This window comes from Triticum aestivum, chromosome 7D (assembly GCF_018294505.1).
Source record: "Triticum aestivum cultivar Chinese Spring chromosome 7D, IWGSC CS RefSeq v2.1, whole genome shotgun sequence".
Lineage (NCBI taxonomy): Eukaryota > Viridiplantae > Streptophyta > Magnoliopsida > Poales > Poaceae > Triticum > Triticum aestivum.
The window spans coordinates 638,094,390-638,119,073 of NC_057814.1; positions in this window are offsets into that span (position 1 = coordinate 638,094,390).

Here is a 24,684-nt window from a genome sequence, read left to right on the forward strand (position 1 = left end):
GATGATTGTTGGTGGAGGGGGAGTAAAAACTTTACCATTTTGTTTGGGAACCGCCTATAATGTATGTAGTATGAAAGATATTGAGAACTCTTGGTTGTTATGTTGACAATGAAAGCATACCTCTCAAAATTATTTTCATCTCCATTTCAAAATCGAGCTCTGGCACCTCTGCAAATCCCTGCTTCCCTCTACGAAGGGCCTATCTTTTAGTTTTATGCAAGAGTCAGTAGTATTCCTTCTCATTCCTACCTACTCTTTAGTTGGCAAGCATCGTGTGTTGTGGAAAGATCTAAGCATATATGGCCATGCAAATATATTTGATCATGAATTATTATTGTTGACAATTATCTATATGATAAGTGAGTTGGGAGGCGAAACACTAAGCCCCTATCTTTCTCTGTGTTCGATGGATGCTATTTGCTCTAAGAATATGCTTTGAGTGGTAGCAATCATGGAAAACTATATGATAGTTGAGTATGTGGAGTTTGCTAAATCAAAGCTCTGACATAGACCCTTCCTGAAAATAAGATGAATTGCAATTGTTTGATTGCTGAGAATGAAGTTTGCTAGATTTCAAGAAAGTTTATGGTCTATACTTTAACATGTGAATAGCTTGTTACTTGATCTTGAGAAGTTTTATGAGATGAACTACTGTTATGACATATAATATGCTAGAAAAGGTGATTGAAATTATTATTGATCAAACTTGTGCACCTGCTAGCATTCACACTTCGTAAATTATTTATTTTATCATTTACCTACTCGACGACGAGCAGGAATTAAGCTTGGGGATGCTGATACGTCTCCAACGTATCTATAATTTATGAAGCATTCATGCTATATTATTATCTGTTTTGGATGTTTATGGGCTTTATTATACACTTTTATATTACTTTTGGGACTAACCTATTAACCGGAAGCCCAGCCCATATTGTTGTTTTCTTGCCTATTTCAGTGTTTCGAAGAAAAGGAATATCAAACGGAGTCCGAACGGAATGAAACCTTCGGGAAAGTTATTTTTGGAACGGAAGCAATCCAGGGGACTTGGAGTGCACGTAAGGGAAGCTTCGAGGTGGCCACGAGGCAGGGAGGGAATATCAAACGGAGTCCAAACGGAATGAAACCTTCGGGAAAGTTATTTTTGGAACGGAAGCAATCCAGGGGACTTGGAGTGTACGTAAGGGAAGCTTCGAGGTGGCCAAGAGGCAGGGAGGCGCGCCCCCACCCTCATGGGCCCCTCGTGGCTCCCCTGACCGACTTCTTTCGCCTATATATCTCCATATACCCTAAAAACAACGGGGAACTATAGATCGGGAGTTCCGCCGCCGCAAGCCTCTGTAGCCACCAAAAACCTCTCGGGAGCCCGTTCCGGCACCCTGTGGGAGGGGGGATCCCTCACCGGTGGCCATCTTCATCATCTCGGCGATCTCCATGACGAGGAGGGAGTAGTTCACCCTCGGGGCTAAGGGTATGTACCAGTAGCTATGTGTTTGATCTCTCTCTCTCTCTCGTGTTCTTGACTTCGCACGATCTTGATGTATCACGAGCTTTGCTACTATAGTTGGATCTTATGATGTTTCTCCACCTCTACTCTCTTGTAATGGATTGAGTTTTCCCTTTGAAGTTATCTTATCGGATTGAGTCTTTAAGGATTTGAGAACACTTGATGTATGTCTTGTCGTGCTTATCTGTGGTGACAATGGGATATCACGTGATCCACTTGATATATGTTTTGGTGATCAACTTGCGGGTTCCGGCCATGAACCTATGCATAGGGTTTGGCACACGTTTTCGTCTTGACTCTCCGGTAGAATCTTTGGGGCACTCTTTGAAGTTCTTTGTGTTGGTTGAATAGATGAATCTGAGATTGTGTGATGCTTATCATATAATCATGTCCACGGATACTTGAGGTGACATTGGAGTATCTAGGTGACATTAGGGTTTTGGTTGATTTGTGTCTTAAGGTGTTATTCTAGTATGAACTCTATAATAGATTGAACGGAAAGAATAGCTTCGTGTTATTTTACTACGGACTCTTGAATAGATCGAGCAGAAAGAATAACTTTGAGGTGGTTTCGTACCCTACCATAATCTCTTCATTTGTTCTTCGCTATTAGTGACTTTGGAGTGACTCTTTGTTGCATGTTGAGGGATAGTTATATGAACCAATTATGTTATTATTGTTGAGAGAACTTGCACTAGTGAAAGTATGAACCCTAGGCCTTGTTTCCTAGCATTGCAATATCGTTTGTGCTCACTTTTATCATTAGTTACCTTGCTGTTTTTATAATTTCAGATTACAAATACCTATATCTACTATCCATATTGCACTTGTATCACCATCTCTTCGCCGAACTAGTGCACCTATACAATTTGCCATTGTATTGGGTGTGTTGGGGACACAAGAGACTCTTTGTTATTTGGTTGTAGGGTTGTTTGAGAGAGACCATCTTCATCCTACGCCTCCCATGGATTGATAAACCTTAGGTCATCCACTTGAGGGAAATTTGCTATTGTCCTACAAACCTCTGCACTTGGAGGCCCAACAACGTTTACAAAAAGAAGGTTGTGTAGTAGACATCACTCTACCCCGTAGGCAACCATGGTCCACACGATGACCGAAGGCATCGTGAATAGGTTTTTGAGCTCCGCGAAGGTCGAGATGCTTCAAAAGAATGAGACGGAGATAAGATGTCCGTGTCGAAGATGCAAGCTGAAGAGCCTTATGGACCCGGATTCCAGACAGGTGTGGGACCACCTGCTCGTGCATGGTTTCATGGACGGCTATCGGTGGCAAGGTGATGAAGATGATCATGAAGTCGTCCATGGGGGTCGGGCAAGAAATAAGGAAGGGCAGCAAGACAATAACGGCGAGGGCAGGCGAGAAGACGAAGAATCTCTAGGACATGATCACGAAGTAGATGCGGGACACAGTCATCATGTAGAAGAGGCCGGACATGATGATGAGGAGGATCAAGACGAAGGGCATGATCATTAAGATGAAGATGCCGGAGCAGACGACGATGGACCATCGATGGGCTGGGTGCAAGACCTTCATATTCAAGAGCTGCTTCTCAAGCAGACGCATAATGCAAGAGCTGCCGCCCGAGAGAAAGCCAAGCTGGATCAACTAGAGATAGACGTGGTTACTCCATTGTATGAAGGATGCATACCCGAGGATACCCGCCTGGAAGTAACGCTCATGGATCTGGAGATGAAGGTAAAACACAAAATGACCGACTCATGCTTCGACGAGAACATGTCATTCTGGCACGAATGTCTTCCCAAGGGTAACAGGTGCCCGACCTGTTTCGAGGAGGCGAAGAAAATCGTGTGTCCTCTGGATTTACCGCACGTGAAATACCATGTGTGCATGAACGATTGCATAATTTATCGGGACGAGCACGCGGAGTCTACCATATGTCCGGTGTGCGGCGTCACTCGATACAAGATGTAACATCCCAAAATTCTAAATTTTGGAATGTTATAATAAATAGATAGATTTGATTGTTGCGTGATTGATTGAGTGAAATTTGAAACTTTTTGAAAATTAAATGAGAGGGAATAAAAGGACTTTCCCAAACTTTCACCCTTGCTTTTATGATCTCCGTGAATTCAAATTCCTTTCAAATACAAAACCCTGGAGAGAAGATGACATGACTTCTTCCATTTATTTAAATGACAAGGGGTGTTGAAAATATTTGAATTTCATTTGGAAAATATTTCCAACCCAGGAACTTTATGCAACTCAATGATTTTCACGAGCGAAGATAAAATGACTTCTTCAAAACATATGAAATATGAGTTGGGAGTTTCAAAGAATTAAATTCAAAGTTCTTTTGAATTTATTTTCAATTTGGAGTTATTTGAGTTTTATTCAAATTAATTTTCTTCAAAAATAAAATATATTGAAAATAGGGTAACATGATTCCCTACATCAGAAAATTGGAGAGAAATAAATTTGAATTAACTTTTGTATTTTTAAAATGATATTTACTGGATCTTTCTAGAGCAGAAGCACTCTTTGTTTTATCTGAGTCTGTGCGTATTTTATTTGACTCTAGAAGAATGTTCACCTTGTAGGAAATCGTTTTCTGAAAATTCTGATATATAATATGCCTATATAAAAGTTCACTTTATTTTCTTTATTCGGTTTTCCTTCTGTTTCCATTTTTAAAAAAAGCTGTACGTGCAGCCCATAGTTATTTACGCCCAAACGCGTAGCATAGTGGCAGCGGGCGCCCTTTTTTTCTCTCTCTCCTAAATGGGCCAGGGCTAGCCAGCCTTTTTATTTTTTTACTTAGGCCGATTTTTTTTTTTTAAAAAAAACTGCAGCCCGTGTACGCGTGCGGCGGCCTAAGGCTTCAAGCCCTCCTCTGTTTCGTTTAATTACGTCTACGTTTAGTTCCACATTGCCTAGCCTTTAACCCTAAGCCTCTTTTTCACCTATAAATATAGACCCATAGAGCCTCTAAAAATTATCCATTGCGGGTTAAATCAATATTTTGGTTTGGCTAGTTAAAAATATATTTCTCCTCTCCGGCGGGACTTTTGGAAGTTGTCTCCATACTCCGAAGTCGTCTTTTCTATACTTATAAAGGTATATTTATTCGTTTTCTGTATTTATACGTTAGATCTAGAATTCTTTTATCCGTAACTATTCTTTTTCTTCTGTAAAACAGCTTGGCTCTGATTTTTCAAATAGCCATAACTTTTTACTCGTTCATCCAAATTAGATAAAACCAGCGTCTATAGTTTCGTCTTGTTTTCACCTACCCAGTGAACCTGTCGCATCAACTTTTTGAAATTTTCAAATTTCGAAATTTGTTTCATACTCAAATTTCTTTTGATCATATCTTTTTATCCGTACCTCCGTTTTCGATGAAACCAACGCCCACTTCTTCATTATGATCCCATCTATTCAGTAATCCAACTCAAACATGTTTTTGAAAGTTTTAAAATTTGAATTTAAACAGATTTGAATTTGAACTTCTTTTGATCATAACTTGAGTTTCGTAACTCCGTTTGAGTTGATTCTTTTTGCAAATCGAAGCTCTTGACCTAAACTTTCTGATAAGGCCAAGTTCACATAATTTTGGTACTGTTAGAAAATGTTTTATGTTGCAAGAGTTATTTGCTTGGTTTTGAAGCTTTCGAATGTTCTTCTTCGTTCTTTCCGATCTTTTGAGTGATTGCTTATGTGTGGTTACCATTGCTTGCTTACGATAGATTGACCGGAGTGTGACGAGTAGAACTATCAGGAGTTATCGGTGCGAATCATCTTCATCAACAGTACATGCAAGTTCACACTTTGATCATATCCCTTTCATACCCAGTTTTTATGCATTAGTTTCAACCCTCAAACAATTGCATGATTAGGATCTGATTAATATATGGGTTTTGGGAAGTAGATGAGGTAGTACCTATTGCCCTGTTTATTATCAAACCTTTGGGAGTTACTTCTACGTTGCTTATATTGCTATGCTATGCTCGTAGACGTGGATTGGGTTTGAGTGTTTTTCATGACAGATGTGAGATTGTTAATTAATGGTTAACTTAAGGTGGCTACTTTAATTTACATCTGGGTGGATTGAGGCACCTGGAGAACCCAGTGCTGCCTGTATTTTTGGATATCCCAGAGTACCCGTGTGATCATCCTATGGACCGCCACCCAGGCTCAAAGGGATCATAAGATTATTCATGCTAGAAAACTTCCGTGTGCAGCCACAAGCTATTATGGGCTCTAGCATAGTTGAGTAGGTTGTGTGATCTCTTGAAGAGGTAGACTAGCAGATGTAGGGGATGTAGGTGGTACTGTCTACCCGGAGTAGAGAGTTAACGCTTCTGAAAGACTGTGTCTCGGTCATCCGTTTCTCAAACATCATGTAGTGCGAGAGTTCCAACGGAGGAGATCGAGTCTTGTGGGGAAAAGTGCACAAACCTCTGCAGAGTGTACAAACTAATCATGGTTAGCCGTGTCCCCGGTTATGGACATCTTGAGTATCTAGTACCTGGATTATCATGTGAATCTCATCATGTTACTTTAATTAATTTTGTTGGGTTTAATGATGTTACTTAATTGGGATTGAGTTGGAGGTACCTTCTCAATGTTTAACAACCACCATGATAGTTAAATAAAATTTATTCCTTTGCAGTAGGGAAAAATTGGCTTTTCGCAAAAACATTATAATCATAGAGCTTTCCACCAGCCAAATATGCATGTAGTGATAGCTATTATTCATCTTTGCTCTATGGTGTGAATTTGCCAGTACATTCAATGTACTGACCCTTTGTGGCTGCAACGTCTCATGTTGCAGGATCTTACGACGAGTAAGTGATACGTTAGGGTTACGATTTCTACACTCAACTTTGCCGTTGGTGTTGATGGGAATCCACAACCTTGTTACTTTCGCTATTTTGGATTGAGGTAATAGTATTTACGTTATTTTATACATGTGATTTACCTCTGTTATAAATCCTCGAGTACTGTGTGTGTCAGCATATCGATCCAGGGATGACACTTAAGCACAGAGACTTGACCGTCTGAGGTCGGGTTGCTACACAAGAAGAGGAAGAAAGCTCCTCGAAAAGTGGTGTGGTACTTTCCGATCACTCCTCGTCTGCAGCGGTATTTCACGGACCCTAAGCAAGCAAAGCTCCTGCGTTGGCACGCGAATAGGGAGGAGAAGAAGCGAGAAGATGACAGAAATGATCCGGAGATAAATAAAAAAGACAAGATGCGGAGTCACCATAAGGATGCAAGCCAGTGGAAAGCGTTGAACTTCGAACACCCAGAATTTGGGGACGATCCAAGGAACATCATGCTGGGCGCGAGCACCGATGGAGTCAATCCGTTTGGCAGCCAGAGAAGCACACATAGCACCTGGCCTGTGTTTGTGTGGATGTACAACCTTCCCCCCGGATGTGCATGAAGAGGAAGTACATTCACATGAGTATGCTAATTGAAGGGCCGAAACAACCAGGGAACGACATCAATCTGTATCTGGGGCTGCTGAAAGATGAGCTAGACATGCTGTGGAAAACGCCAGCCAATATATGGGACGCCGCAGCGAAAGAATATTTCCCTATGAGAGCCGCACTGCTCATGACGGTGCATGACTATCTCGGTTACGGATATGTCGCAGGGCAGGTGGTCCACGGATTTTGTGCATGCGTCAGGTGCATGGATGACACAACGTATCGCCAGCTAGATAGAGATCCCGGGTCTTCGAAAACCGTGTTCATGGGACATTGAAGGTGGCTTCGCGACGATGACTCATGGAGAAAACGTAAGGATCTGTTCGATGGTGAAGCCGAACCCCGAAGACCCCCACTTACAAGGAGTGGCGAGGAAATAGACGAGCTGTTGAAAAATTGGAAAGAGTGCCCACCGCCGGGAAAGAAGCGAAAGGCGCCAGAGCCGCTGCTGAAGGTATGGAAAATGATGTCTGTTTTCTGGGATTTGTCGTACTGGAAGATCCTCCGTGTGCCTCACATCCTTGATGTCATGCATATCACGAAGAACGTGTGCGAGAATCTGCTTGGTTCCCTGCTCAACATGCCAGAGAGGACCAAAGATGGGACGAAAGCAAGGGCATACTTGCAATCAATGGGCATCAGGGAGGAGCTTCACGCAAAACGCCCTAAGGATGATGATGATGAGGCGAAGGACACGGAAAGTCATCGCAAAGGCAAAAAGGCCAAGAAGATCGAATATGACTGCCCTCCCGCGTGCTTCACTCTAAGTCAGGAGGAGATCGAGCAGTTTTTCACCTGCCTCATAGGAGTAAAACTTCCTTACGGTTACACGGGGAAGATAAGCAGATACCTAGACTCAGCGAACCAGAAATTCAGCGGGATGAAGTCTCACGACTGTCACATGCTGATGACGCAGATACTTCCAGTTGCAACCCGTGGGATCATGGACGCGCACGTCCGTGAAATGCTATTTGGCCTATGCAACTTTTACGACGTCATCTCTCGAAAGTCGGTTGGCGTGAGGCAACTCACAAGGCTACAGGAAGAGATCGTGGTGATACTATGCGAGCTTGAGATGTACTTCCCGCCCGCATTCTTCGACGTTATGGTGCATCTGCTGGTCCATATCGTGGAGGATATCATCCAACTCGGGCCGACGTTCCTGCACAGCATGATGCCGTTCGAATGGATGAATGGTGTCATCAAAGGATATGTTCGCAACAGGGCACGTCCAGATGGAAGCATAGCCAAGGGCTTTCTGACCGAAGAGTGCATCTCCTTCTGCACAAATTATCTAGGCATCAAGAACCCCGTTGGTCTGCCCGTCAACAGGCACCTCAGCAGGCTCGCTGGATGGGGTCACCGCGAGGGTCGCCGCGAAATGCATGTCGACTTCAAGGGTCGACTCGCCGACTTTGAAAGAGCAAACCTAGTCGCGCTACAACACATAGACGTGGTCGATCCTTGGGTGGTAGAGCACAAAACCTTTATTGAGAAGACGACAATGACTGAGGCCAATAGAGGACGGACGGAGATATAATCAAAGAGCACAACTCATGTTTCACGCGTTGATTCAAGGACAAGCTTCTGTCGTACCCTTTACATGAGGATTCTTCCGCGGAAGAAAAACTCATATTCACCTTGTCACAGGGCGCCGAGCACAACCTGATGACCTATAAGGCGTACGATATCGACGGCTACACATTCTACACCGAGGAAAAGGACATGAAGAGCGATTATCAGAACTCCGAGGTAACGATGGAATCCTACACCGGTAACGACAAGGACAGATACTACGGAAGGATCGAGGAGATCTGGGAGCTGAGCAACGCTGGAGAGAAGGTCCCGATGTTCCATGTCAGATGGGCCAAGAGCGTCCTAAAAGAAGACCGGTATTTCACCACCATGGTTATACCCGAAGCCAAATCCAAGACTGCGGGCGCAACCGTCACCGTGAAAAATGAGCCATGGGTACTGGCTTGCCAAGTGGACCAATACTTCTTCATTACTGACCCGTCAAAGCCCAGTCATGTTGTCATAAGGAGAGGCAAAAGGAACATCATCGGAATGGATGGAGTCGCCAATGAGCAAGACTTCGACAAGTACGGCGACCCGAAGATGGAAGATGACGACGACGATGAAGTACCATACACCACAAGAAGAAGCAGGACCACCCTACCTAAAGGACATCCGTTCAAGAGAAGAACTCAAGGGGTTCCGGGGCTAAATTATTCAACCGCGAGAAAGAAGGGCAAGAAGATTGTGAAAAGATAGCTAAGATCGAATCACGACATGTCGGCCGCGTGTGTGTCAGTGGCAAGCTCAATTATTACATGCAACTAAATTATTACATGTATCACTTGATTTCAACCATGTCATCTAATTCTAAATCTTTGCACAATGGTTTTATCACTCCATTTGCATTTTTCTTTTCTTTTATGTCAAATCTTAAATTATTACATGCAACTAAAAATTCAAAAAAATTAAAAAAATTAGTAATGGCACACCAGGAGAAGGTGCGCCATTGCTATCACGATGTTTATGGCGCACCCCTAAATGGTGCGCCATTGATATACCAATTTTTATGGCGCACCCCTAAAAGGTGCGCCATTGCTAACCCTCCCCCCACTAAACTATCCAAGACGACCCAGCCGGTCGTCCTTCTCCCCAATCTGCATCTCGCCCCTCGCCTCTCGCCCCCTCTCACCATGGATGCCACCTCCGGTCCGGCGCCGCGGCACCCCACGTACGGGCCGTGACTCCACACCGCTGCCGCCCCCACCCACCGGCGACCTCGCTCCCGAAGCCCCGCCGCGGCCGCTCTGGCTCGCGGTCCTCGTCGGGCTCCTCCTCCGGCTCCACGTCCTCGGGCTCCTCGCGCTCGCGCTCGCACTCCCGCTCCCTCTCGTCCTCCTCATCCTCGCTCGCCCGCTCGCGGGGACGCTCCCCTCCCGCCGCCAAGCGCAGGTGAGCAACCGCCCCCTCCCCTTCCCTTCCCTTCCCATCCCGTCCTCACCAGCCGTCGCGCGGCCCCGGATCCGCGCTCGTACTGTTCTAGGCCTGGGGTTTTGTTTGGGCGCTGGGGGTTTCGACGGGTTGTTCGTGGATTCTGAATTGCTTGCAGCTGCGCACTCGCCTCCTGTGGTGGCGCTCGGGTCCTGGGCTCCAGGCCGGCGATGCTTCCCTTGGTAGATTTGTTGAAACCTGTGCCTGTCCAACACTCTGTGTGTGTGTGTTTCCAACGGCTTGCCTGAACAAGGCTCATTTAGGGGCGTGCGGGTCTGCTCTTGCGCGCTTACGTCTGGCCTCACTCGCGTCTGCACAATGCTGCATGGTTGCAAGGTTAGCGCTTGGGCGGCACCCCGTTGCCGTTGGAGATATAATGCAAACACCAATTTCTGCGCCTGCTGGGGCGGGGTGTTGTTTTTTTGCCTTGTTCATCTTAATCCACAGTTTCTAGACAACTTAGCACTTGATATAACCAATTTTTAAGATGCGGGCAGGGGCTGCACTATCCAGTGGTATAGGATAGTTGATTCTGATTGCAAATTTATGTGTCTGTCTGTGTGTGTCTGTCTGTGTGTCCTGCATGTTTCATTTATTTTTATGTTGTCAACGTAGCCAGTTCTCCTGGGATCGAACAATATGGATACAGATTTTTGGTATCCATTGTAAGAGGTATTTATAACAATTGTGTTCGTTAAAATATATTTTTGAATGATGCTTGAGATAGGATGGAAACTGGAGTTAATTGCCAGAGACAGAGCCTCACAATTCAGATGTTATTTTGTTGTTTGTTAGCTGCATGGTGTGAGCATTTAAATGTTACATCTGCTACTTCCTTGGCAACGGTCTGTGGTGATCTGCATGTGCTAGTGATACTAAGCATCCTATCTAAGATCATTCGATCCAGGTCTCCGCTCTAGTCCGATTGCCACCAATATTTTGTGCGGGGACAAATAGTTACCCCTTTCTCCTGAAATGTTGATTAATTTCCATTTCGGTTGAGAATGGGGCACTCCTAGGTCAAGAAAATTAGCAAAGGTCATGCCCAATTTTCTTGACCTAGAAGGTGCCCGATTCTCAACCGAAACAAAAATTAATCAAGATTTATAGACAAGTTAAGCATAATTCTCTGCATGGAGGAGGTTCAGATTGACAAATCAGCCAGTTAAGCATAAAATGGCAATAAAGAATACAGGGTCTTGAAAACAGTTATGAAAATGTTCAGGTTCTAGAAATGTTTAACACAGTTTTGAGCTACTAACTGAAAAACTTCAGGTTCTGGAAATGTTCAGGTTTGGACTTGTAGCTGCACTTTTGCAATTTAGGACCATTAATCTACTAGTGTTGTAGATTACGTCCAAAAATGAAGTGCAATCTCTACAAAAATGGAGTACCTGCAGTATTATTTAGAATAAATGCAGTCTAGTTTGTTAACTGAATTTGTTACTACTCCATGCAGAAGGAAAAGGAACAATTTTTTGGGTAAAGGGGTGTTTATAACATGTAATGTGGAAATATATAGGATAGAAGAATAGATACTACCCTGATCTCATCCAATAACTCTAGTAGCCTTTTTTCCTATTTAGAGCGAACATGGCCGACAACGATGAGGCCGGCGGTTCGGGCAAGCCATTCTGGGAGCTGTCCCAGGAGATGGAGGAAGAACCTCGCCGCTATGAGGACGCCGCGGAAGACACTGATCCCGACTACACAACCCCTAGTGGCGTCGGGGATGACACCACTGATGGTGCCGCCGGTGATGCCACCACTGATGATGGCAGCGAACACACAGATGACAGCCAACCGAAGAGGCAACAAAAGGACCAGCGCCCGAGCGTGCTCGGCACCGTCAAGGAGGAATTTACTGAAGTATCCTCCAGTGGGCATCCAACGGCGCCCAAAGAATTAGTCAGTGGGTACGCGGGACAACTCGGGTGCATTCTCCGGAGCACCGTCTCGATCAACACCGAGAACCTAAGGCATCGTGACTGAGGGAATTTGCGCAACCTCCTCTTCACGAAGCTGCACGAACGATACAAGTTCCCCGGTGACTTTGCAAACACACACCTCTCAGGGAATAAAGTGAACAGTGCCGCCTCACGAAGATGAGCACGGCCCTGGCTACTTGGAGAGCCGTGGTGAAGAGAAGGATTCTAAGTGCTGATAGTTATGAGAAGATCAAGGAGACAAATCCTTCGATCAGCGAAGCTGACTACATGGAGTTCAAGATCAAGTGCGAGAGCAACGCATCCACGGAATCAAGTCAGTGCGGGAAAGATTTGCGGGACTTGAACTTAGGGGTACACAAACTCGGTCCCGGTGGTTACAGAGTGGCAGAACCTATATGGGACAAGGAGGACGCGGAGCGTGCCGAGCAAGGCCTACCGCCCCTCTTCAATAAATACCATGAAAAGCAGACCAGGAACTATGTCAGGGCCCGGTACAAGGTGGACCCGGTAACAAAGGAGCTTACCACGGATCCGAAGGTGAAGGAGCTTGGGCGTGTTCTGGTAAGGAATACACCCCCGCGTAATTAGTTCCATATGGTTGCATTCTAATTAATGAAGCCAAATTTCTAAATGGTTCACTTTCCTTCCGCAGGAAACTGAAAGCAGTAGCGCGGGGTCTCAGAGCTCCCCGTCTGCCCCTTGGGACACCACTTTAAATAGGGCGTTGAACGTAATGAAACACAAGGATAAGTTCAGTAAGCCGTCGTGAGCTGGTCATGTGGCCGGCAAAGGCTTGTCCACGAAATGGTCGGAATACTATAAGGCTGGGCAAAAGGAGAGAAAGACCAGCTCGGCAAGCCAGGAGCGCGAGGTTAAAGAACTCAAGGCACAAGTGGCGCGGATTCCAGAGATAGTCCAAGAGCAAGTGCGAGACCAACTGGGAGCGACGATCACCGCCATTATGCCTTCCTTGCTTGAGGGGCTGCAGGGGTGGATTGCGGGCGGCCAACAGGGGCCGCCCCTGATTCCCAGCTTCACGGGCAGCAACTCGCACAACGCCCCGACATTGGTGTCTCCGGCGGAGGCGGCATTGGTGTCTCCGGCGTCGGCGCCTGCATTGGAGCTTAATGCACCCGGGTGTGGGAAGAATACGCCGGCCGGCACATCGGCAGCAAGCGGCCCCTCCGTCAGTTGCACGCCCGCCGCTGGCGGTGCCTCGACATTAGCCGAGCTCGACGCCATCATGGTAACTAAGCCTCGACCGATGACTTCATCTCCTTGCCTTTGACTGGGCATCCCTGACGCCCTACATGTTTTCGCAGGCCGCCACCAACGTTCCATGCACTCTCCTGCACTTCGTGGACGGCGAGTTGATCGATGTCGCCAAGGCCAAAATCGTTGAACCGGGCAACCGCGTGTTCCACGGTAATCCGATGCCACCCACCGTGTATAGGGTTCAACTGGTTCGGGTGCTGCGGGGCTGCGACGACTTGTTACCTCCGTATCGGCCCCCTGGGCCCAACGAAGATGATGTGATGACCCTCAGCGCTTGCTTAAACTGGTCCATGCTTTGGCCGAAGAGCCAGATTCGTTTGGGGGCGGGGGACACCACCCCACAGACAACACCGCCAGTCGTGCCGGCGCCAAGCCATGGCAAGACCGCCGCAACGCTACCGCCGTCAGCTGATCCGGACATGCATATGGCACAGGATCTGGACGACGACGACGATACATTTTCCAATGTCGATTAGTACATGAACGAACATGGGTACGATGACGAATTCTTGGGGCCTCCTTCTCAAGAACCCAACCCTGCAAAAGACAATCGCGATCTAGCTGGTACCGCGGAGAAACCCAATTGCAACAGGCGTCATCTGGCGTTCAGTTCTCAGGAGATGCCTCGAGCTGCCGCCTTCACCGAGACTCAAATAGCCGAGGTGCGAAATATTATCATCCCCAACACACTCAAGAAGGTGGTCTCTGAGCAGAACTCCATCCCATTACAGCATAAGAAGCAGAAGGGACGGAAAAGAAAAAATAACAAGGGTGCGAGCCAGCCGGCACCGAGTACGATCCGTGCTCAGGACGGGCCACCAATACCTAAGGATATCTCGAGGAGGGTGCATGTGGCGGGTAGGCCGATGCTACCTACTAATCTGCTCAATGCTGCAACCGGTGCTATGCGAAGTCTGCATGACAGTGTTCTTTCTATGGAGAAGCGGCGTCTCTCCGAGAATGATGTGGCATACCCGGTTTTCGTGGCCAAGGTGCCAGAGGGCAAGGGCTTTGTCGATAGCACCATCGGGCGTATGATGGTCCTACGGTTTGATGACATCTTCGGTATGTTTAACCTTCATCCGCTGCACTACACCTTCATTCGGCTATTTTCGCTCAGTATGGAGATGCGGATCATTAGAGGCAAGACCCCGGACATCGTGATAGTCGACCCCTTCTACATGCGTGCCAATATCTTGGGCAGCGCTGGGGACCGGCAAGTTGCGAGTTCATACCTCGAAGGCGTCATTCTGGCGAATCCAGATAAGGATAACTTCCTTGTGCCTTACTTTTCCGAGTAAGTCATCCCCTCACCACCCCGTAACATATGATTTCTTAGATTTCTATCGTTATTTTTTTTCTAACATTCCGTGTTTTGTGCAGTGACACACATTGCACACTCATCCTCTTAAGCCCGAAATATTCCATGGCCACGTATTTCGACTCGGACCGTCAGTCAAAGAAAGACTACACAAATATCAAGAAAGTTCTTGATGATGCTCTCCGCGGCTACGCCAAATCTGGAGGCTCCAGGCCAATTTGTAGGTACGGCAAGCACGTGTTCACCCACGTAACGACGTTCCCCTGCGTCAAGCAGCCGCCTGACAGTCAGAAGGATCCCTACTACGCCCTCCATCACATGCGGGCAATCGTACGGGACCATAATCACCTTATGCTACCAAATAATCTCAAAGAATGGGCCCCACGCTTGTCGGCAATCCAGGACGAGGACATCAGACAAGAATTCTTTCGCATCCAGTCGGAGTTTGCGGAAATCATCTATCAAGATGTCCTTCGTACTTCGATGCAGTTCTACCTCAAATATCAACCGTCCGACAGTGAAATAGAAACAACGCTACAAATGCAGGCTGACAACGACCGCACATTCATGACCATCACGAAAGCCGGCGGCTTCATCCACGCTCCGGTCCCTTAGTCGAGTCGAAAGTATTGATGCTATGTAGTTCTGAAATATCGATTAGCTCATGTTGTAATTAAACTTTAATGAACTTGTATGTCTCTTTAGTTTGGACAGTCGTTCAACTTATATGTAATCGATGCTATTTATTAGTAGGACCATGAATCGTGCTATTAATGTGTTGCTTTTCTCTTCCGATCCTTTTGTTGCATACTTATATATTGCTTATATATTATCTGTGAATTGCTACAAACGGTTTGTTTGTCTAGTGCATAGAGATGCCGTCGCATGTCGTGTACAAGGGTGAGGTTTCCGGAGTCTACGACGACTGGGAGGAGTGTCGGAGACAGGTTCACCGTTTCAGCGGTACACCACTAGGGCGGAGGCGGAAGCTAGATACGCGCGCTATCTAGCGGGAGAGAGGAGGGAGCAGAGGAGGAACCGGATGAAGATCAGTTTCATCGCGATAATGCTCATCGTGACCGCAACCCTCTTCTATGTGATGGTAGTTTAGATATCAACTTGTAATGTGAAGACAAACTCGCTACTCGCGGTCTCGAGACTTGTAATGTTCTAACTTTGTTCGGTATTTTGAATTCGGAGACTAATATGATGAATTGTATTTGGAGACTAATCTTCTATTGTATTCGATAAATCTGCTGTTTATATGTTGTGCTGTTTATATTCTGTGATGTAATGTATTTTGTAACATGTGAAAATATCAGAAAAGCAAAAAAAATCCTAATATTCATAGTAGTGGCGCACCATATTGCACTTTAGTGGCGCACAGAAATAAACACACCAGTGGCGCATTATCTACAAGTGCGCCATTAGTAACCCAGAGCACAAGGTACACATGACCCCTTGGAGTAACAGCAGTGGCGCACTTCTGGGCCTAGTAATGGCGCACTTTAGCTGCGCCATTAGTGTCTGGGATAGTAATGGCGCACCAGGTGGTGCGCCACTGTTATGTAGATTAACAGTGGCGCACCAGGCGTGCGCCATTACTACTTATTAGTAGTGGCGTGATAATAGTGGCACACCAATAGTGCGCCATTAATAGCCAATATAGGTGCGCCACTAACAGCCTATGGTGTATTATAAACCATATATACATTGTAGGACCAGGTGCGGTGTACTTGCTTCATTGTAATCCGGTTGGTAGGTTGTTGGAGGATCTCTATCTTGTATAGCTAACTTGGAGATCAATCCACAACCTAACCAACTAGATCCTTGTAAACCCTAGCCGCAATGTGGCCTATGTAAACATCCGTCCCTGCTAGAATCAAAAGAAGAGCACATGGAGAAATAGATAAATACAAAGCTAGACTAGTTGCAAAGGGTTTTAAGAAAAGGTATGGAATAGACTATGAGGATACCTTTAGCCCAGTTGTGAAAGCAGTTACTGTCAGACTTGTTCCCTCTATTGCAGTATCAAACAATTGGAGTCTTCATCAATTGGATTTGCAGAATGCGTTACTTCCTGGCGTTGTAGAGGAGGAAGTATATATGAAGCAACCACCTAGGTACGAGGTAAAAGATAAGCATCATTATGTGTGCATGCTTGATAAAGCTTTATATGGTTTAAAACAAGCACCCAAAGCATGGTACTCTAGGCTGAGTGAGAAACTCCAAAGGCTTGGTTTTCAGCCATCCAAAGCTGACACATCACTGTTCTTTTACAGAAAAGGAAAAATCACCATTTTCATGTTAGTATATGTTGATGATATATTGTTGCAAGTTCACCACAAGGATGCAACCAAGGCATTTCTTGAAGATCTAAGGAGAGACTTTGCTCTTAAAGATCTTGGTGATTTGCACTATTTCTTGGGAATAGAAGTAAAGAAGGTTAAAGATGGCATAGTCTTGAGTCAAGAAAAGTATGTGTCAGATGCGTTAAAAGGAGCTGGTATGATGAATTGCAAGATTTCAAATATGCCTCTCTCAACTTCTGAAAAACTATCTAAGGAAGAAGGTGAGCCTTTAAGTGCTGAAGAATCTACAAACTTTAGAAGTGTGGTAGGTGCCTTGCAATATCTAACACTTACAAGACCTGATATATCTTTTCCTATCAATAAAGTATGTCAGTTCTTGCATACCCCTACTCTTGCACACTGGACAACAGTAAAAAGGATCTTGAGATATCTGAGAGGTACTATGAGTATAGGTTTGAAAGTCACAAGGTCAACATCAACTTTGGTGAGTGCATTCTCTGATGCTGATTGGGTAGGTTGTCCTGATGATAGAAGATCAACAGGGGGCTTTGCTGTTTTCTTTGGACCAGATCTCATATCATGGAGTGCACGGAAACAAGCTACTGTGTCAAGATCAAGCATAGAAGCTGAGTATAAGGCCTTGGCCATTGCTACGGCAGAATTAATATGGATTCAAACCTTGTTGAATGAGGTTCGTGTAAATCACTCTCCTGCTGCACGTTTGTTGTCTGACAATATTGGTGCCACTTATCTTTCAGCAAATCTAGTGTTCCATGCAAGAACAAAGCACAATGAGGTGGATTATCATTTTGTGCGTGAAAGGATAGCTAAGAAGCTACTTGATATTCGGTTCATTCCCACAATGGCCAAGTTGCAGACGGGTTCACTAAAGCCCTATCTTGGCGAAAATTAGAAGAATTCAAGAGCAATCTCAACTTGGCAAAGTTATGATTGAGGGGAAGTGTTAGACTACTTGTATACGTATATATGGTGTATTATAAACCATATATACATTGTAGGACCAGGTGCGGTGTATTTGCTTCATTGTAATCCGGTTGGTAGGTTGTTGGGGGATCTCTATCTTGTATAGCTAACTTGGAGATCAATCCACAACCTAACCAACTAGATCCTTGTAAACCCTAGCCGCATGGTGGCCTATATAAACATGCAACGTGTCCCTGCTAGGCATACGCTTAACGCCATCTTTCAAACATGACGTGTAGTGGTTTATCCCAGTCGGACTCTGATTAGGCACGTACTAGTCATCAACCCGTGCTCCTGCACGGGCTAGCAATTTCTGAAAAGCTTATAGAAAGAAAAGTACAATATTTTTACAAATATCATTCACTACTTATTTTCATTCTGTATAGCATATTAACAACCCACTGAGCTGCATACCTCGCTATGGGACATGGCTCGGTTCAAGCTGATCCTTGAACTTTTAAAATGTTTAGAAAATCATTGAGATTCTTGAATAGTATTTTTAAACTTTTGAAAGGCTTAGTTGTCTTTCCAGTAATTCTATAAGTTTTTCTTTTCCGGTCAAATTTTTATTTCACTTCGACCATCACATTCTAGAGGCCATCCTTACATTTTAATATTTCAACATTAAAATTAGAAGTTTGTACTATATTTATTTTATAAACTGTTCTGCAAATCTGTAGAAGCTCGCCCTTATCTATTCTAAAAGTTCCCATAATCTATTGGATGCCCATCTATAGTATTTTCAAACATTGTTGGCAGATTTTTGGAATTTGATCATTGATCCCAACTTATTCATTGGGAAAAGTAATAACAATGTGTTTTTTGGCTACTACTCCCTCCATTTCTAAAAATAAGTCTTTTTAGAGATTTGAATATGGACTACGTACGGAGAAAAGTGAGTGAATCTACTATCTAAACTACCTCTATATACATCCATATGTAGTCCATATTGAAATCTCTAAAAAGACTTATATTTAGGAACGGACGGAGTACTAAATTACAATTTTCTCACTCAATTAAGGAATCTCTACTGTAGTGCATTTACCCATAAATATCTTAAATATGACAATTATTCTACATGCCCTCACCTCTAAAATCAACGATCTCCTATGTACCTACACAATTTACAATTTTGATATTTTTAAACTGTATTTTAAGATATATATTTTGCGACCTGTATTTGCAACGTAGATTTAGAACCTTTTTGACACCGAGTTTTTTTATTTTCTGAAAACACTGCACATACAGATTCAGGAGTATATATGTAAGTGATATATAAGTATGTGCATGATTTGTATAGTACACATAGATTTTTGCATCAGAAAAAATGGTTCACATACTTAGATGCATGCACGCACAACAAACTTACCTAGCTGTGTTACACATGCATGGGTTGCTTCATCGCTAAGTTTCTAGAAAAAGATTAATTTGTTAGGTAATCTTATTATTAATCCTAGTCTAGGAGGAGACCTGCTTTCCTTTATCTTTATTTAATGAAACACAGAGATATGACTGCAGTTTTATTTTATTTTCCAACAAAAGAAGGGAGACCAAGGGGAGCACGTCTCCTACATATTTTTCTTTTTCTTTTCAAGCGCAGAAGGGAGAGACCAAGGAGATTACTTCTCCTTTTTCATCCCGTGGCTACAAATGAATTATATATTAAATGAACCGATGGAATTTCTTACTTTCTAGGATTAACGTGATGTCTCGTATGGTGCTTCTAATTAGTAAATATAAGATATAAGGTTTAAGATAGTAGTAGTAGGATTAGAACTCCTAACCGAGTAGGTTAGATCGCTAGTCCTAGATGCTATATATCTGCATCGCCAGAAAAGAGCAATACAAAGAAGTATTCAACAGGACCGACAAGGTCCTGTGGCCATCAAACCGATTTGTTTCCTATCGTCAAGTTACTCCAGAGTTCCTACGACGCCTTCGACGTAAATTGATCCGAGCGATTAGAGCACTAGCAAGCCAGCATCACACACGGGAGGTTGGTTACGACGGTGCACGTACTAGCTAGCTATTGTTCATCAATCAAGCTACTAGGCTGTGTGCTTGCTAGCTTTGCACACCCGTGTTGCTCCGGTTACTGGTGAATTGAACTACTGATCAAAAAACAACAATTGATATCTAGAGCGTCGATGATCTACGAGACAGACAGACAGCGACAAGGAGTCAGTCAAGTCCGGCGACGGCCGTTCCAAGGCGAACAAGAACAGCGATAAGGTGAAGAAGGGCAGCAAGTCAGCGACTAGTGGTGGCGCAACGGGCGGCGCCAACGTACTGGCGCATCACAACATCCCTCGCACCATCTGCTTAGTGGACATGGCTCGGAGCGCACGGAAATGAAGATGCCCCATCCTGGCATGCAAACGCTAGGTTTGGTCCTCTCCCTTTGGGTCAACAAGCATGCCAGAGTGGCGATTGACAGGAGACCGGTGTACAGCCTGCTTTCCGTGCGGCCCTGGGTCTTGAATTTGCATGATCCCATCTTCAATGCTGATGACGCACCCAGCCTCATCCAACAGCCCGACAGAGATGATGTTGCTTCTGAGATTGGGAATTAAAAAGACATGGGTGAGAGCTCGCTGAACACTGTTTTCTGCTCCGAAAAACAATGGAGCCACACCCGCGGATTGCCGCCGTGGACCCGTCCCCAAACTTAACCGTGCCGTGCACAGTCTCATCTAGGGCTGCAAACATGCCTCTTTCACCGGTCATATGGCTCCTCGTGCCGGTATCAAAGAACAAGACGCCGTTGGGTGAGGGAAAGGGGATAACTTTCTGTTCGTTGAGGAAGACCGCTTGGGGAGTGGTGATCTCAGTGGTGACCACGTCGGTGACCATGGCCATACGCAGTCCTTGATCATGCATTCATGCTTGTCGCCGCGGACGAGGTTGGCTTGCTCCTTCTTGCTCTGCTGCTCTTCATCTTTGATCCTAGATCGGCAATCCTTCTTCCAATGCCTACTTCTCTCATAGTAATGCCATTTGCCCTTTTTCTTACCATCGAAGAGACACGATCCAGCTGTGCCGCCATTTCCGTTTGCTGGTTTGCCGCCTCTCGCCCGAGGAAGAGCCGCCCCTGAACTGGTACTGGCGCGCTGCCCATTCCTCTGCAGTGAGAAGGAGGCGACCGGCGGACTGAGAGGCGTCGTCGAGGTCGTAGTGGTCATCGCATGCCGAGAAGCGCCCGGCCAGTTCCTCGATCATCATCGTTTTTAGATCGATGAGGGACTCGATGGCCATGGCCATCTTCCGGTACTTGCGCGGCACCACCCGGAGGAACTTCTGGATGGCTTTGTGTTCCGTCACTGGATCACCATACAACTCCAGGTCAGCTACCATGCAGGTGAGAGTGAGACACAGCACGGAATCCTCAACGGACTCGCCGTCCTTGAATCGGAGATCTTCAAACTCCTGGCCGCATACCTGTGCCTTGGCCTCACGCACGTGCTCACTCCCCATCCGAAGAGTCTTGATCGTCTCCATAGCGACCTTGGCGGTGTCCTTGGCTGCCAGGACTCGCATCATCTCCGACCAGCAGTGGAGATAGGCCCCAAGCAGCCCGGGCGGCTGCCTGGGGCATGAGGCTGATTCCCTTTGTATACTGTAGAGAACATTGTAGCTATGCTGCTATAGTACTCAAAGGCTGCCTGGAGCGGCCGGTGGCGTGGCCGAGTCCTGGTGCCGCCACTATCTCAGGCGGCACACCGATGAGGATGATGGAGAGGGCGCGCCAGTCTGATGCGAATTCCCGTTGTCATACTAGCTAGATAAGAGAGTGAGAAGCTCAAGAGAGAGATGGACATGGACGAGCGAGAGATTTGTGCTAGTGAAACTGCGAAACGTTTTCTATTTTCTCATTCCTTTTCTTATGTGATTACAAAGCTCAAAAGCTAAGGACGCGTTTGGTTACCTGCATCGTTTTTTGCCACATTGCATACTTGTCCCAATTGGGCCTGGCTGAGCATATGCAGGACAAAAACTAACATCTGCATGCTGATTGGTTGCCTGCATCCCCTCTAGCCTGCATGTGCTAAAACGAAAGGCCTGCTGTTTGATTGCGGACTTGTTTGAGGGGAAACACAAGTCCGGGTGTTTGGCTACATCCAAGACAGTTGTGTGGTAACCTCCTCCTCGAAGTGGTGAGGTTACCAAAGGCGCACATGAACTACTAACAACTAAACTGGTAGCAACACAACGATTTTAGGCACAAACATAAGTCTTAACCACGTAGAACAAGTTTTAAACCAACATAGAACAATAAGTTCTAAACGAAACGCAAGTCTTAAAGCAAGAACCAACAAGGAACGGTCAAGAGGAGCTCAGGCGGTTGCGGCGAAGGCATTGTCGTGCTCCTTGCACTTGGTGACCACCTCCACGCCCTCGTCGTTGAAGACGATCACCTTCATGGTGTCGGGAGACAGCAGCTTGAACGTCAGTGTGTATCTGATCATGATCTGATGAACGACGGTGAAGGTGGCCCAACCCTGATTATCAAGGGTGACCTTGCCGTTGATCACCTCACCGTCACCCTCCATGCGCAGCCGGTGTTCGTCTTGAGCTTGAACTCTGTAGGGATGGCGGGGAAGTGCTTCGTGAAGTCGAGAGGCAATGACAGACTCTCCAGCTTTGGAGCAAGAATAACCTTGGAGAAGTGGTTGCGTCCTGACTCCTGATGGTAGTGGCCATAGTTCCTCCGCTTCGGGCTTGGGTGATCCTGCACTGGCACTTCGACCAATGGAGGCACAACCTCCTTGCCCTTCTCCAATGGTGGCACCACTTCCTTGCCCTTGTCCATCTGCATTATGAACAACACACAGTTCAATGGTCAGCATTCATTCATATCGTCCTATAACGCTCCTATATGTTAACCCAGCACCGCACTCAAAACCCCTCTGTTTCACCACCTCTCTGAAGGAAATATGCCCTAGAGGCAATAATAAAGTTATTATTTATTTCCTTATTTCATGATAATTTTTTATTATTCATGCTAGAATTGTATTAACCGGAAACTTAGTACATGTGTGAATACATAGACAAACAGAGTGTCACTAGTATGCCTCTACTTGACTAGCTCGTTGAATCAAAGATGGTTATGTTTCCTAACCATAGACATGAGTTGTCATTTGATTAACGGGATCACATCATTGGAGAATGATGTGATTGACTTGACCCATTCCGTTAGCTTAGCACTTGATCGTTTAGTATATTGCTATTGCTTTCTTCATGACTTATACATGTTCCTATGACTATGAGATTATGCAACTCCCGAATACCGGAGGAACACTTTGTGTGCTACCAAACGTCACAACGTAACTGTGTGATTATAAAGGTGCTCTACAGGTGTCTCCGATGGTACTTGTTGAGTTGGCATAGATCAAGATTAGGATTTGTCACTCCGATTGCCGGAGAGGTATCTCTGGGCCCTCTCGGTAATGCACATCACTACAAGCCTTGCAAGCAATGTGACTAATGAGTTAGTTGAGGGATGATGCATTACGGAACGAGTAAAGAGACTTGCCGGTAACGAGATTGAACTAGGTATTGAGATACCGACGATCGAATCTCGGGCAAGTAACATACCGATGACAAAGGGAACAACGTACGTTGTTATGCGGTTTGACTGATAAAGATCTTCATAGAATATGTAGGAACCAATATGAGCATCCAGGTTCCGCTATTGGTTATTGACCGGAGATGAGTCTCGGTCATGTCTACATAGTTCTCAAACCCGTAGGGTCCGCACGCTTAACGTTCGGTGACGATGGGTATTATGAGTTTATGTGTTTTGATGTACAGAAGATAGTTCGGAGTTTCGGATGTGATCACGGACATGACGAGGAGTCTCGAAATGGTCGAGAAATAAAGATTGATATATTGGACGGCTATATTCGGACACCGGAAGTGTTCCGAGTGATTTCGGAGAAAACGGAGTGCCGGAGGGGTTACCGGAACCCCCCAGGGAAGTATTGGGCCTTAGTGGGCTTTAGGGGAGAGAGAGGGCAGCAGCCCAGGAGGTGGCGTGCCCCCTCCCAAGGGGAGTCCGAATTGGACTAGCGGAGGGGGGCGCGGCCCCTCTTTCCCTCTCCCTCTCCCTCTCCCTCTCCTTCCTTCCCCCTTCCCCCTTCCTAGTAGGACTAGGAAAGGATGAATCCTACTCCTACTAGGAGGAGGATTCCTCCTCTCCTTGGGCGCACCAAGGGCCGGCCGGCCTCCCCCCTTGCTCCTTTATATACGAGGGCAGGGGGCACCCTAGGACACACAAGTTGATTGTTCCAAGCGGTGTGCGGTGCCCCCCTCCACCATATTCCACCTCGGTCATATCGTTGCAGTGCTTAGGCGGAGCCCTGCACCGGTAGCTTCATCAACACCGTCATCACGCCGTCGTGCTGACGACGCTCTCCCTCGAAGCTCTACTGGATCGTGAGTTCGTGGGACGTCACCGAGCCGAACGTGTGCAGATCGCGGAGGTGTCGTACGTTCAGTACTAGGATCGGTCGATCGTGAAGACGTACGACTACATCAACCGCGTTGTCATAACGCTTCCGCTTACGGTCTACGAGGGTACGTAGACAACACTCTCCCCTCTCGTTGCTATGCATCACCATGATCTTGCGTGTGCGTAGGATTTTTTTTTGAAATTACTACGTTTCCCAACACTCTCTGTTTCACCACCTCCCCCCTCGGCATGAACTCCAACTCCAACCCCAACCCTTTCCCCTGGGGCATTGGATGGAGGGCCTTCTTCCTTGGGTGCTCTCTCGGTGACAACAAGAAAACAAGATGCAGAATCCTTCTTGATGAAGACGACCGTGCAAGACCAATCCTTCTTGATGAAGACGATGAG